Raw genomic sequence first — 12,856 nt, forward strand, 5'->3', positions numbered from 1 at the left:
ATATAAATCATAACTGTCATTGATACTCCATAGATCTTTTCAATTTTTTATTCAATCTTTGGAAACTATCCATCTGCATTTGCAGTATGTAGTTAAGTTTCTGCAAAACCATACTATACTTCATATAATCATTTAAAATAAATTGACTAGCTAAATGACTAAGGGAAAATGTGGCTCTATAAATGGATGAAAAGAAAAGGAGACTAATTCTGGAAGGTGACAGACCCCAAAGGTTATGTGATTTATTTATTTTAGTGATCTGCAGGCCAACTTGCAAGATTTTTACCTTTGATGTTTATAGAGGAAAATTGCTCTCCTTGTTTACTTAATTACTCAAAAGAGTCAAAGTCTCAATTTGAATAGAGTAGTTTGACCAAGTAGGATAGTGTTGAGTGATCTATATTCAGAATGCCACAGCTTTTTGGTGAATTTACTACCTAACAGTTTCTAAAATTTATACTTTTCTTCATTAACAGCTAAATACTAATGAGATTTAAGCATCTGTTCACATGTTCACTTTAATTTTACAAGTTACTCTTTTAGGGGATTTTTGTTTCAAACCCAAGGAAGTGATGTTATATCCTGTTTTTGTCAGTGGTTTATGAATAGCAACCAAAGTTCACTGTTCCACCAAGTAACACTTCTGTAAGCTGAAAAAGTAAGATAACTGAATCAAAATTTCTTCCATATAGTGCCACTGATAATTACGAGTGCAAAATACTGCCTATCCTGAAACCAAGAGGCTTAGAATAATGCAAAGAAAACAGTGTTTGCCACTCACCACTCAAGAAAAAATTGCTTACTAACTAACTATTCTAGCATGGGTAATGAACACTATTATTAATGGTTACACTGGTATTAGAGTCCGAATATAAAGGAATAAGGAGTCTCTGTTTGAAACCACTCAAAGATATTAACATTTTTGTGTTTGGTAATCGAATGGGTCTTTGTAAATAAAAGAACTTTGTAGTAATACTAATAAAAGATTCATTTTAAGTATTTTTTATGTATGAACTGCTAAACCTGATACCTTGTGTTGGTGTGTGGGTGTGGGGTTGGGTGATTAAAAATATACAGGTGGGTATAATGTTTTCATCCTTTGCTTTTTGAATGAGACTCAAAATACTTATTTATTTGCCAAAGACCAAAGAGTCAATTAAATTAGCAGCAGCTTCCTTCATAGTTCCTGTACCCTAAACATTAGTCTATACTTCAAAGCCTGAACTGAGCTCTAGGTAGAAATGTAAAAAACAAAGGCATAATTCCTGCTCTGCTAGTAGCTCGCAGCCTAGCTGGTTTGTATGATTTATAAAAAGAAACATTTCAGCTTTTAACTTACATGGTTTTAGATTTTCATCTAACATCTTAATATTAAGCAAGTCCAAGGCACATCTAAAAATCATGTGAAAGGGATATGAACAGATATAAGCTCAATGAAAAGTCAAATTGATGTAGCAGAGGAATCGACAGGAAGATAGCGCCTAACATATACTGATTATTTACAACTGACATAGCCTCATTCTTCTTATTTCATTTAGAGTCCTACCTGGATAACTTACTCAGGATGATCTTTTCTACTCCCCCACACACACTTGCCTGCAAATTTCATGACTTCCTTGTTTTTAATTGCTCAGTAGTCTATTATGTAAATGTACTACAATTTCTCAGTTGAAGGACATCTGGGTTGTTTCCAGATTCTGGCTATTAAGAATAAAGCTGCTATGAACGTGGTTGAGCAAATGTCCTTGTTGTATAGTTGAGCATATTTTAGATATATTCCTAGGAGTGGTATGGGAACTGCATAGGACCCTACCTCAGAGGGCCTATGAAAGCAGCAGGGTATCAAAGGAGATGCTGAGACTCATAGCCAAACTTTGGGCAAAGTGTAGGGAATCTTATGAAAGAGAAGAAGTTTAAAAGACCTGGAGGGGACAGGAGCTCCACAAGGAGAGCAACAGAACCAAAAAATCTGGACAAATTGGTGTTTCTGAGAGTGATACTCCAAGCAAGGACCATGCATCAAGATAACCTAGACGTAGCCATGGCAGCTCAGTTTTCAAGTGGGCCCCCTAGTAATGGGAACAAGAACTATCTGTGACATGAACTCAGTGGCTAGCTCTTTGATCACTTCCCCCTGATGAAGGGAACAGCCTTGCCAGACTACAGAGGAAGACAATGCAGCCAGTCCTGATGAGACCTGATAGGCTAGCATCAGAGGGAAGGGGAGGAGGACCTTCCCTTATCAGTGGACTTGGGCAGGGGCATGGGAGAAAATGAGGGACTGAGGATGGGATTGGGAGTGGATGAGAGAGAGGTCTATAGCGGGGATACAAAGTGAATAAATTGCGATTAATAAATATATAAATTAATTAAAAAATAGATTCCTACCTGGAGTTTGATGTAGGCTTCGAACTATAGCCTAACGCTTGGAGTACAGGATCTTCGAGAGAGCTGATGCTAGCCTCATTAGCTGTTTGCCTTTGGCAAATCAGAAAGCATTTGTAGTTTCATTCCAAAAGTAAGAAAGGGGATAATAACTTCTGTTACTGAGCATTTTACAAGGAAGGTAATTTAAGTTCAAAGAAATGAATTTTTCAGCATAATTTACCAGATAACAGTGAAACTACAATTTGGACCCCCTGTAAGTCTGATTCTAAAACCTAGTAAAATATTATGTTATTTTACAATGGAAAGAATATTTACATGGCATGGACTCTCCACTCAATAAATTTGGGATGATTGCCACCATTCTTTAAATTTATTTTAAACTGTCATAAATATATGCAATGTGTTTACTGTATTCACCTTCCCCATTACACTCTTTAATCTTCTTGATTATTCATCTTTTTCCCTTGACTCACTGAATTTAACTAGAGTTGCTTGTGTGAACTTATGTAGGGAACTATTTGCTAAAGCATGAAAAACTTACCTATGGCCAGTTACCAAAACAACAAACAGTTCTTCCATAAGAGCTATGATTTCTTGCTCTAGGATTTTTAACAGGCTTACAGTAGCAGGTAAATATTTCCTCTCATGGACAGGGTCTCAAATTCAATTTGAAAATCATTGATTACTCTGTTACAGTTTCCTGCTATTTCTGTAAAAAAGACACACTGATTAAAAGCAACTTGAAGAGGAGGAGGAAGAGGCTTATTTGGCTTATACTTCCAGGTCACAATTCAGCATTCATGGAAATCACAGCAGGAATTTAACCAGAAACTCAAAGCAGAAATACTGGCAGAATGTGCTTGCTGGCTTATTCTCTGGTTACCTCTTTTTTTATTATTTTTATTTTTTTAATATTATAGTTGCAGTTTGTTAACTTTGTATTCCACTCCCTCTTTCCCTCCCAATCTCACCCTCTCTCCCTCATCTTCTCCCTGCCCCTTTCCAAGTCCACTGATAGGGGAGGTGCTCCTCTCCTTCCATCTGATAGTGGTTTATCAGGTATCTTCAGGACTGGCTGCAGTGTCTTCCTCTGTGGCCTAGCAAGAGAAGATGGCAACGGCTAGTGTGCACCTCTGCACACTAGATGAGCTGCTTATACAGCCCTGGATGAGCTGCTTAGGGATGGTGTCACTCACAGTGGGCTGGACCCTCTTGTATCAACTAATACCAAGCTCTTACAGACATGATTATAGGCCAGTTTGATCTAAACAACGTCTCAATTGAGGTTTTCCTTTCAGATGATTCTAGGTTGTGTCAAATTGATAGTTAAAGCTAACTATCACACCCTGAAAACAGTCATACCACTATGGCATTGGTGAGCATATCTTACCAAAAAAGTCATTTTTGTTACTTGAAGGGTGCACAATCAGATAAGACTTTCTATGGCTTTTCCCACCTCGCAGCCTTAATAACATCTGTGGCACTAAGACCATCCATTAGCTAACAGTAAGTGTGGTTTTGCCTCATTACCAGTTTGACTTCTCTGAATTTCATTTTTACAGTTATAACAGTAGTGAATGACAAAATATAGTTGCTTTTCAGTGACTTTTAAACCCTTTTATAAAACATAAAAATGAAGGAAACTAAATGACATATTTAAAAAATCATGTATACACACATTTATGTATATATATATATGCAATAATAAATTAATGCTGTTTCTATTCATGCAATGCATCAAGACAGGTGTTTACACTGATGTTTTAATTTTGAAACAGAACTTAATGTGTTTTAGGAAACTGATGATGAAACAAACATCAAATTTTTGTGTATTTGGTTAGTTTTAAAAGAAAGTCTCTTCTGATGTCCATCCTTTTTGCCTTTCTGAATGGGGATTGAGCATCTTAGCCAGAGTCCTCCTTCTTGATTAGTTTCTTTAGATGTACAGATTTTAGTATGTTTATCCTATATTATATGTCTAATATCCACTTATGAGTGAGTATATACACTGTGTATCTTTCTGCTTCTGGGATACCTCACTCAGGATCATCTTTTCCAGTTCCCACCTTTTGCCTGCACATTTCATAATTTCAGCTTTTCTGAGACTGATACTCCAACCAAGGACTATTCATGGAGATAACCTAGAACCCCTGCACGGATGTAGCCCATAGCAGCTCAGTCTCCAAGTGGGTTCCATAGTAATGGGAATAGGGACTGTTTCTGACATGAACTGACTGGCCTGCTCTTTGATCACCTCCCCCTGAGGGGGGATCAGCCTTACCAGGCCACAGAGGAAGACAATGCAGCCACTCCTGATGAGACCCGATAGACTAGGATCAGAAGGAAGGGGAGGAGGACCTCCCCCAGCAGTCGACTTGAGGAGGGACATTGGTGGAGAGGGGGGAGGAGGAAGGGTGGGATTGGGACTGGAGGAAGGAGGGAGCTACAGGGGGATACAAAGTGAATAAACTGTAACTAATAAAAATAAAAATAAATAAAAAAGAAACAAAAATGGAAACACTCAAAAAAAAAAAAAAAAAAACAAAAAACCACACACCTCACATTTACCCTAGTATGGACTGAAAGTCATCATTTATCCCAGGATCACTTCAAACTCATGACAATCTTGTCTCACCCTTCAAAATACTGTAAATTCCAGCTATTCCTAAGCTGTAAATTTGGTTTATTCAGACTTTTGGATCACTTTCCCTTAGCTGCGCTGCCTTTGTCAGGCCTCAGTGAAGAGAATATACCTAGTCCTGATATGACTAGTTGTGCCTAGGCAGGTTGGTACCTGAAGGGGGAATCCCTTTTCTGAGGAGAAAGGGTCGGGAAGAGGAGGAAAAGAGTGAGAGTAAGATCTGGAAGAGGGGAGGGAGGGGGCTGCAATTGAGATGTAAAGTGAATAAATAAATTATTGAGGGAAAAAAGATAACCTATGCATGAGGAAAGAGTAGCTAAAATTACTCTCAATGTTAATATTTTAAAAAACATATTAAAACTAAACTAAATTATCCTGAAATTTTGATTATATCTGTACAAAGAGAACTTCTAATGAAAGTTGGAGTGTTTTGCTGTTAAAATATCCAACAGAAAACTGTACCACTTGGATTTGGATTTAACAAATGTATGTTTCCTTGCAAATTGGTACTTTTTCCATAAGTTATTTATTATAGTATTTAAGTGTCAAAAATATGTCTCAGTGGATTAAAGAGCTTTCCACCAAGCCTGATGACTTCAACCTGATGCTTAGGCCCATATGGTGGAAGGAGAGAACTGACCCCAGCAAGTTTTTCTATGACTCTCACACTTGTGCCACGGTACTTGCATGTCTACACGTGCTCATGCGCTCGAGCGCACACGCGCGCATACACACACACACACACACACACACACACACGCACACACACACACACACAATACAATTTAAAGATTTAAAATAGTATTTACTCCGTGGGACTTACTTAATTGCTTTGTAATAGAAAATATATTGAACTGGATATTACAACTTTAAACAACAAGGGGCTTGTATAATTCTTCCTATATCTTTTTTAATTAAACTTTTATTTTTATACTAATTATGGTTTATTTACTTTGTATCCCAGCTGTAGCCCCCTCCCTCATCCCCTCCCAGTCCTATCCTTCCTCCCTCAACTCCTTCCATGCCCCTCTCCAAGTCCACTGATAGGGGAGGACCTCCTCCCTTTCCATCTGACCCTAGCCTATCAGGTCTCCCTGAGGGGAGAAGCAGTCTTACCAGGCCATAGAAGAAGGCAATGCAACCAGTCTTGATGAGAACTTTGAGATTTTTATCATTATGCAGTCAGAATAAGTAAGATCGACAACACAACTAACAATAAATGCTAGTGGGGATGTGTGGAAAGGCAGACCTCAATCACAGTGTTGGATTGCTTACTGATGCAGACACTCTGGATATCAATGTGGAGAATTCTCAAAAAGTTAAAACCGAAACTACCATATGTACTATCTATACCACTCATTGATACATGCACAAATAATTGGGTATTATATTCCACAGACTTGGTCACCCTGTTGGGATCCCTAAGCAGGCATCTCCACAGCCAGCCCCAAGGGACCTGAGAAACTGGATATCAGGCACCTACTGACCACCTGGAACCACCTGCGCATGCTCTGGGTCGCCTTATACGAGAACTCAAAGCTCCTCCTCTCTTTCTCTCTCTTTCTCTCCTGCCCTGTCTAGAGACAGTCTCTGCGACCCCTTCCCCTTCACCTAATAAACCTCCCACGTAGAATCATGATTTGTGAACCCGCCATGTAACTCTTCTGCACAATTCTATCACACCCCAAATCATTGTTGCTCTATTCACAATAGAGAGAAAACATAAACAGCCTAAATGTCGTTAACTGAAGAATGGATAATGAAAATACGACACATAGACTCAATGGAATTCTATTAGGCTCTTAAGAAAAATCAAATCATGAAATTTGCAAATAAATGGGTGGAACTAGAAAATATGATGAATGAGGTAAACCAGACCCCAAAACACATTCACCAAGTTTTCTATTGTTTCTGGATCCTGCCCCCAAATTATTACATGTTAGTATGCAATCTGGAGTAACCACAGAAAACAGGAAAGTAAACAAGAACAAGGAAGGAGAAAAGAAGCTCTAGAAAAGAGAAGCATCACACAGGTGTTAGGAAATGAATACCGGGAGAAATGGCAGAAAAGGACTTTATCTGAGGAAGAGAAAGTGAGGGCAATACTGAGGGAAAGGAAGGAGGGTTAAAGAACCTTAAGGATGATTGAAAAGGCCATATGAAAACATTATGTTTACTTAAAATACATATGTCAAATATTAAAGTATATATGTATACATATATAAATAACAAGAGAAATTACTCCACTTGGGTTGATAATGCTTCCCCAAAATGTCATAGACTGTCTAACAATAACCTTAGAATCAGGCTTGGTAAACCTCCTTTAAAAGTTGTTGATGAAGGGAGTCAAGAAGACTCCTAAAATGGTACAAATTAAAGCCATTACCCTTGGCTACCTACCAGGATTTGAATGGTAAGACTCTAATGATGAAGACACCATACACTTCAGATACAGAGCATCAAGAGATAGAGATGACACTGACCAAGAAGACTTCTCCTTTGGGGACTACTCATAGTGTCCAAAGTTATTATGAAAGCTCCCAAGGAAGAAAAGAAATTAATAGTCTTAACCAGCTATAAAGCCCAGAAACCACAATTAGTGACTAGGGCGTCAAGATATTAAGCTGGCACTGAAGCCCAATACAATGGGTGCTGATTACCTCTAAGATATAAATGCCACTTGAACCCTTGAATATATCTAGTGTATCAGTCCTTTCTGAATTTTGTAATACTTGAATCTTGTTTGTGAAGAGGTTTGCTTGGTTCACAATTCTGGTATATTCTTCTAGTGAATGAAGAGTATTATACTTCCTTTCTGGGATGAACATTTGTGGGCATCACAATATTTCAAACAAACTAAAAGAAAGAATTGGTGAAATGTACAGGTATTCAGTCATGTGGGATGATCTTGTTTTGTAACAGCCTGCACTTATGTAGATAATATGTTCCCATGAAAGTTAAAACTCCTGAGGGATAGCATCAATCATCTCGTGAATGTGTCCCCATGTGATAATTACATCTCTGGGCCTTATCTATTTGTGTGTGTGGGGGGGGTGTATAGTTTTTTATTTTTATTTTTAGTTACATTTTATTAACTCTGTATCCCAGCTGTATCCCACACCCTCATTCCCTCCCAATCCCACCCTCCCTCCCTCAACTCCTCCCTGTGCCTTTCCAAGTCCACTGATAAAGGAGAACCTCCTCCCCTTTCATCTGACCCTGTTTTATCAGGTATCTTTAGGACTGGATGCAAAGTCCTCCTATGTGGCCTAGAAGGGCTGCTCCTAAAGATTCTTACACAACCAAAATGCTCACATTAGAGTGCAAGCTGAAAATTCATGGACCTTGCGATACATATACAGTTCATATTTAAACAATAGCAAATGTTAATATATTATACTACAATATAGATTTATATAATAATTTCTTAGAATATTTATGTAATATAATGTGGGCATGTGTTTTTATATCTATTCTTATTGTGTGTGTGTGTGTGTTTTGCCAACATGTACATACATGTGGCACATGTGTATAGGATTCCCACAGACCTGAGACAACATTGTATCCCAGAACCTGAAGTTACAGGGGGTTGTAAGTTTCCATGTGCATACTGGAAACTAAAGCCAAGTTCTTTGCAAAAGCATAGACATTTTAACTACCAAGCAATCTCTCCTGCCTTTGTATAATGTGTTTTGAGCAACACCCCTTTCATCCCCTCCTCTTCACTTCCTACCCTACCCCTTACCACTATTTCCTCCCAATTTCATCTTAAAATAAAAAAGCACAATGAGTATACTTAGTGTTGCTTGTATGTGAATGGGTGTAGAACCATCTTTAGAGGATGGTTAATCTTACAAGGGATTTAGTCTTGAAGAAAACTGTCTCTCCCATAGCAGCCAAAAGTTGCCTATAGTTCTTCAATCAGTATAAGACTTTATAAGCCCCTCCTCTATTTATGCTGAAATTTTGGCTGTTTTGCTCTGCATGTCTTGTGCATGCACTAGCCCCCATGAGTTCATATGTGTGACTGAACTGACATGTCCAGTAATTAATTTTTAAATATGTTGTATTAAGAAATAATAAGCTAGGTATGTTGGCACATGCCTTTAATCCCAACACTTGGGAGTCAGAAGCATATGGATCTCTAAAAGCTCAAATCTAGCCTGCTCTACATGGTAGACCCTGTCTCAGGAAGGAAGGAATTATGAAAGAAAGAAAGGCAGAGAGAGGGGGGGAGGAAAGGAATACGAGAGGGTAGCAGAAAGTGATAGAAAAGGCTTAACTAATATACAAAAATGTAAACCAAATTTAATCTCATGATAATTTAAATGTAGGAAAATTTTAAAAAATTATCACTCACTAGGATAAGGATTTAAACTCAAAATAATCAGTAAATATCTTAACCAAAGTTATGAAAAGGAGTGTGAGAAATTTGATTGAAAATAACTCTGTCTATAAATATATTTGACGTTTCTTTTTTCTACATACTTTTGCTTTAAGAAAAAAACTATATCCAAATAATATGAGTAATGACTACAGTAGATATCCTTGCTTATTTACTAATATAAACTGTTTTCAATCTGCTTCGTTGTATTTTCCACGTGATAATTTTTATGCTGGGAAATGGTAATTCAAGTTGTAGAATAACTTGAATTTTTCACTACCGACAAGCTCTAACTTGCTGTATTAGTTACTTTTGTATTGTTCGAATACTTTCAGGACAAATTCATGACAAAGACAATTTATAGAAAACCCAGTTTATTTGGGCTTGTAGTTACAGAGGGATGAGAGTCCACCATGGAAGGGAAGTGGCAGCCATGGAAGTTAGAGTAGCAAGTTGAAAGTTCACACTGTGACCCATAAGCAGGCATCAGAGAACACAAATTCAAACTGGTTCCAATCTTTAAACTCTCAAAGTTTGCCTCCAGTGACATGCCTCCTCCAAAAAGGCCACACATTCTAGGCCTCCCCAAACACTGCCAGCAACTGGGACCAAGTAATTCAAATGCTCATGGTAATGGTGGCCGTGTCCTTCAAATTACCACAATAGTCAAAAAAAAATGATCTCATTATAACTAGATTAAGATTGGATGAAATAATCTACAATAGTAGGTTGTATGTTTGGGACCTAGAGTATTAAAATAATTTGTTTGGTTTACAAATGTATTCATGTGAGGCATTGACACACAGAGAGATTAATATACTAAGCAGCATGTGGTGATCTATGAAGGCAGACAGATTATATCAACTAAACCACCCAACTGCTAACTGATTATTTTTAATCTGTCATGGGTCTCATTTAAACAGTAACTGCAGCAGTCTCAAGTAAGTCCTTATAAGTTTAAGAGCAGAGAATATAAAAAATTATGAATAGAATGGGATAGAAATTTTTCTTCACAATTTACAAGATGACAACACTTTTATTTCTCACAACCTGGCTTCTTCATTTAAACTCAAACTTTATAGCAATACAACCATAATAACAAACTCTAAATTGTAAGGTTTTAATGAAAATTAGGTAAGATAACTAATGAAAAATACATGTGCTAATACTTGATAAATGATAATTTTGAGTTAATTATTAGGCAGCATTTCCAAATGTGAGTTTCTCTAAATGGTACTTTAAAAGGTAGTCCTTACAAGTAAATGAATATACAAATAACTATTATTGCTCGGCTGACAAATGTTTTTTTGGGAAATGCTGCCAGCTAATAGCATCCATTCGACATTAGTAATTCAATTAACATAATAAAGTATCTGTAAACTTCTACAATAAAGAAACCTACTAAATTTCCATGAACTCTGTGAGACTCCCAGTAAAATGACAGTTTGCCTCAGATGATCAAGAAAATATAGTTTAATGAAGTAACTTTTTAAAGAGTGCTGAATAGAGTTAACAGAATAAATCGGCATGTTAAATTACCTAAATTATCCCCAGGCTGAGGTGATCAGATATTTCCTCACTCTTTAATTGCAAAATTCCCAGTAATTCTTTAAGATACAGTTTAACTGTCATTTCCTATGTGGTACCTTTGAAGCTTTATAGCTTCAAATCTCTTTTGTTTCTTAGTTAAAAGAAAACATACCCCAGTGATTGAGATGTCTAGGGTCAGTCTTCAGGAACACAGAATAAGACAAAAGAAGAATTGATGGAGATTAAAGCAAAGTAAAGACTATACAAAGCCCTGGGTATTTATTATCACTTAACTAAAGACACCCATTTAAAATATCTAGTAGAGTGTATTTAGAATGATTCTAACACACACACACACACAAATGACAAATTATTTAGGCGATTGATGTCACAATTACTCTGGTCTGGACATTATGCAGTTTTTTTTGGTGTTTAGAAATAAAATATGTATGCATATAAATCTGTATGATTATTATGTGTGTTTAAAATTTTATGGAACGAGTGCTCCACTTCCTCTGAAAGCCCCACACCCCAATTCCCCAGCCTGGGCCATTTCCTGGACCCCTGAAACCAGCATAGATTAGGGAGCATCAGTTCCCTGGCCTGAGCCATTTCCTGGGACCCACCCCAATCTACAGCAACAAAACCAGCATGAATCAAGGAACAGTGGGTAACAGCTCCCCTTCTTTCTCCCTTCCCCCATCTACTGGCCTGCCACAGCTTTGACAGTAACAGTGGCCAGGTATGTCCAAGTGTCCACTTCTTCTGCATGCCCTACGCTCAGTTCCCTGGCCTGCGCCATTTTCTAGAACTCACCCCGTTCTTTGGCCCCTGAGACCAGAACAGACTAGAAAGCAACAGTTTCCAGGGAGCATTAGTTCCCTGGCCTGTGCCATTTCCTGGGACCCACCCCTATTTGCAGCCCCCAAGACCAGCATGGTAAGAGCCCTCCCCTCAAGGCCTGACACAGCTGGCCAGCAACAGTTGTCAGGTCTGCCCAGGGCACTCTGTTTTACTTCTCTGTGCACCCCATACACCAGTTTCCCAGCCTATGCCATTTCCTGCAACCCACCCCAATCCTCAGCCCCTGAGACCAACACAGATCAGAGGGCATCAGTTCCCTGGCCTATGCCATTTCCTTGGACCCACCCCATTCTGCAGCCCCTAAGACCAGCATTAATCATGGAGCAGCAGTTCCTTGGCCTGAACCATTCTCTGGGACCCACCCATATCTGAGGCACCAGAGGCCAGCAGGGATCTGGGAGCAGAGGAAAACAAGAGGACTGAGGCCATCTGGGACCACAACCTCTACCTACAACCCCAGAGACCTATTTTCATCAGAGACCACCAGGCTTGTTAATAACAGAGCCAACAAAATGGCTAGAGGTCAGCACAAAAACACCAGAAAAAAACAAACAAACAGGAAAACAGGGCCATATGACACCCCCAAAACCCAATCTTACCAGAGAATGTCCTGAGAATACAATCACACCAGAAGCACACCTAAACTACCTTAAATCTGAGGCTAGGAAAAATGACGGAGGCTTTAAAAGAAGAAAATAAATGTCATTAAAGAGCTGCAGGAAAATGCAAATAAACAGATGAAGGAATTAAATAAATCTCTTAAAGAAACACAGGAAAACACAATGAAACAAGCGAAGGAACTGAGTAATTCCTTTAAAAATATATAAGAAAATACATTCAAAAGGGGGAAGAAAATGAATAAAACTGTCCAGGACTTAAAAATGGAAACAGATGCAATAAAGAAAACACAATCCAAGACAATGCTGGAGATGGAAAGCATAGGGAAGAGAACAGTAACTACAAACACAAACATCAATAACAGAATACAAGAGACAGAAGAAAGAATCTCAGGTGTAGAAGATAACATTGAAGAGAATGTTACAGCAGTC

This window comes from Meriones unguiculatus, chromosome X, assembly GCF_030254825.1.
Source record: "Meriones unguiculatus strain TT.TT164.6M chromosome X, Bangor_MerUng_6.1, whole genome shotgun sequence".
Taxonomy (NCBI): Eukaryota; Metazoa; Chordata; class Mammalia; order Rodentia; family Muridae; genus Meriones; species Meriones unguiculatus.